At 43.3% G+C, this 3,833-nt stretch overlaps 1 long non-coding RNA gene across 1 annotated transcript; it reads right to left on the bottom strand.

Moving 5' to 3' along the window:
- Positions 1-1,837: 1,837 nt before the first annotated feature.
- On the bottom strand, positions 1,838-3,517 carry LOC141374529 (uncharacterized). The gene is made up of 3 exons (XR_012381476.1): positions 3,466-3,517; positions 2,462-2,593; positions 1,838-1,994 (listed from the first exon to the last, which is right to left on the bottom strand). It is a non-coding gene; the product is annotated as an uncharacterized lncRNA (long non-coding RNA).
- Positions 3,518-3,833: the final 316 nt, after the last annotated feature.

The following is a 3,833-nucleotide window of genomic DNA, read 5'->3' as shown; positions in this document are numbered from 1 at the left end:
TGGAGCAATCAGCCTGGGAGAAATGCTGGCGGATGAAAACAAGAGAAAACTAATTGGAACAATTAGAAAAATGGGTTGAAGTAAAAGTATGGTGGTTCTCTGAAGGTTGAACCAAGGAACTGGTCTTAAATTTGGAGAACAAAGGGGAAGCTACTTAATGCTATAAACAGAGGAATGGTAAAATTTTTGAACTCTGTCTCAGAAAAATGACCCTGAAAGCCACTGGGTGAGAACGGATAGGAGATGAGAAAAGTGTTTTCAGTGAATAGAAAGCAGTTTTCAAGGTAAAAAGGAATGAGTGTTTCCTTGACCAGCCTTTGTTCTTCTCCACCTGAAGCAGTGAGTTCTCTCTGAAAGTACTCACACCATCATTTCAGGGGTTTTAATCAGTATAAGACTTTGTAAGGTCATCACAGAATGTACAGGTAGGGTAGGTGAAGACTGTTTCCAGAGAAGCATGGACCATTTTATTCCATCAGTTTCCAAACAGAAACCTAAGTAAAGCTGAAGAGCGTTAAGGAGGATGTAACCCACAGCAGGTGGACCACAGGGCTGGGAAGCCCCGCAGGGAGGGGGGTGGGCGGGGGGAGGAATTCAGGGCAAGCCTGCTTACTCCAAGTCCAGGGGTTTGTTTTTCCACTGCATTTCCTTCCAAGAATGCAAATGTGTTTTCTTCTCTTGGTCACCAGTTTGCCATGCTTCCCAGCTCATTCTGCTGGATTGAATTACCTGCTGTGTTGGGTTGTTTTCCCCTGAACACTTCCAGCTTTTTCACTCCCTGCCTTCTGCTTTTGTGCACTTTCCCAAGCGTGGGGTGTTCTTCCCTCCCGTGATGCTATTCCCAGCGCCAGTTGTGAATACAGCTCTGATTTAGCTTCCTCCCTGCCCTCCCCCGCCTACCATTTTCTACTCCCACCCGTGTCTATTTATGTTTCACTGGCCTCAGCAAGAGGAGAGGAACCACAATTTAATATTTATTCAGCATTTATTACATACCAGGCACTATGCTGAACAATTTAGGTACATAATATAATCCACTCCTCACAGCAAGTCTATAAAATAGCTATTATTATTCTTCCCACCGACTAGATGAGGAAACTGATGTTCAGGGAGTTTATACAACTTGCCTGTGGTTATAAAGCTTGAAGCCAGGATTTGACCCAGGTCAGTGTGACCCCAGAGGTCATCTGCAGCACCAAGTACTTTAATAACTGTGCTTTTTCTTTCTTTTTCAAAACTCACATGAATGATTTCGTACTAGGTGTATCCTTTTACAACTTGCTATTTTTCATTCAACATTATATATCTGAGATTTATCCATGTTGATAAATTTTACCTACTTATTTTAATAACAATATTTCATTTTGTGAATATACTAGATTGATGGACGTTTAAGTCATTTCCAGTGTTTTGTTATTACAGTGTACATTCCTGTGTACTTAGCTCTGTGTGCTGTGTGAGAGACTTCATTTAGGGTACTTACCTAGAAATGAGATTTCTCAGTTTAGGGTATGGGTGCCTCCATCTTTAACTCTATTTGAATTGCCTACAGTCTCTTCTCAAAGTGGTGGTATCGGTTTATACTCCCCACATTCTCACCATCACTTGCCGCTATCAAATTCAGAAGCAAATACGGCAAAATCTGGATGGTAGGTATGTGGATGTGTTGTGGTATTTTCTATACTCCTCTGTACTTGCAAAATATTCCATAATTAAAATTAAATTGTTGTTATGACTGCCTTCTTTCAACAGTGCTTGGACAAAGACTCAGGATTCTTTTTTTTTTTTTTAAGATTTTATTTATTTATTTGACAGAGCGATAGCACAGATAGGCAGAGTGGCAGGCAGAGGGAGAAGCAGGCTCTCCCCCGAGCAGGGAGCCAGACATAGGGCTCTATCCCAGGACCCCAGAATCATGACCTGAGCCGAAGGCAGCCGCTTAACCGACTGAGCCACCCAGGTGCCCCAAGACTCAGGATTCTTAATGATGGTGTCTGCAAATAACACAAAAAAACTTAGAGAAGCAAGACACGTGAGTGCCCATGTGATATTGTGACTTACAGTAGGAAATATATATTTGGCCTTCCACCCCATTCCCAGCACAGATCTCCTAAAACCCTTGGAATTTCCTAAGTGATGAGAGTGATGAAGGTGTCTTTCGTTATGTTAATAAAGTGACTTTTGGACCTAAGGATGGGAACTTGTTGCCAGGAGAACCAACAGTGCAATTGAGGGATGGAACTTTCAGTCCCACACCCTGACTTCTGGGAAGGGTAGAGAGACTGGAGGGTAAATCAACTGCCGATGAGCAATGATTTAATTAATTATGCCTATGTAATGAAGCCTCCATGAAAACCCAAAAGGATTGGGTTTGGAGAGTTTCCAGGTTGGTGAACACATGGAGGTTCTGAGAGTGACATTCCTGGAGAGGGCAAGGAAGCTCCACACCCTTCCCATATACCTGGCCCGGTGCATCTCTTCCATCTGCTGTTCTATCCTTTCATAACCATTGCAATTGGCGTCCAAAGTTGGGGGCATGGAGGCACTTGTCTCCTAGGACTGAGCCCTTAATCTGTGGAATCTGATGTTATCTCTGTGAGGACAGTGTCAGAATGAGTTGAATTCTCGGACACCAACGGGGTGTCTAGGAATTGCTTGTTGGGGTGGGGAACCCCCCACACACACACTGGAAATTTGGGTCCCAGAATACCCCAACTGGGTCAGTCATCCACATTAAAAATAACCTCAACAGAAATTGACCAAATCAACAAAGTTAAGTTTAATGGAAATTGATGAGAGGGTAAAGGTCACCTTCACAGGCACAGATGGAGAGTTCTAGCTTAGGTTAGGCAGCTTTGGTATAGAGGAGTCTGGCAGAGTGGGTTAAGGATGAGTTTGGAAAACCAGAATCTCAGTGTGAGCCATCAATGGGCTATCTCTTTGTAATAAAGAGGGCTTTATTCTATCTCTTTGTATCAGCCAGGGCTCTTTGACCACAGCAACAGAAACCGATTTTAGCTAACTTATAAAGGAAAAGGGTTTACTGGAAAATCATCTCTGCTCAGAAAGTTGGCAGGAAGTCTACAGAACCAGGTTCGAAAATGGGCAAAAACCTGTCTGACCTAGGCAGTAGGAACCCCGGGAGATATCTAGCAGCAGGAATGGTGGCGTGTGAACCCCATCTGTAAACAGAGGTCCAGGTCCAGGGCAATAGAAATATTGTTCCTAGTAGGTCTCAGCTGATCAGCCCAGATCTGAGCTGAAGTCCTCAGTTCCTGCTTTGCTTTTCTTGCACAGTTAGAGGAGACAACCTTATGAAACCTGGCTTTCACAGAAGACAGTCTGAAAGCCACTGCCAAGTGGCTCTTGTTGCCCCACAGACTAGGACTAGAGACAATGAGTAGGAGCTCAAGGAGAGGGAGTTGAGATAATAAATAGAGCTATTCAACAATGGACTTAACACACCTCCGTGGTGACAAGCTCGCTGGCCACTGCAGTTGCTCAAGGCAAGGCTGAATCCCCTCTGGTGGAATATAAAGGAAAGAAACCTGCATTAATAGGAACTAGATGAGATAACCTACAGGGTCCCTCTCAACTCCCTGATTGGTGATTTCAAGCAAGGCTTTTGCAGCTATTTATTTGCTGGAAATGAACATCCCTTAAAGTCTTTCCCCATCCCCTTCCCACACCTTTGTTGGCTTGATCAGACAGTCATTGAATTATGCGGATACAAGATTGTTAGTGCAAATTCATTTACAATCATTAGTATTATACTCTTAGAACATTGTTTATTCATTTTTCCTATCTTAAATATCATAACCACCCCACAGAAA

Source organism: Callorhinus ursinus, unplaced genomic scaffold (genome assembly GCF_003265705.2).
Source record: "Callorhinus ursinus isolate GAN/ISIS: 27379988/994484 unplaced genomic scaffold, GSC_fseal_2.0 scaffold19, whole genome shotgun sequence".
NCBI classification, from domain to species: Eukaryota; Metazoa; Chordata; class Mammalia; order Carnivora; family Otariidae; genus Callorhinus; species Callorhinus ursinus.
Note: the sequence above shows the minus strand (reverse complement) of the source record. Positions and strands in the feature narration are given on the sequence as shown.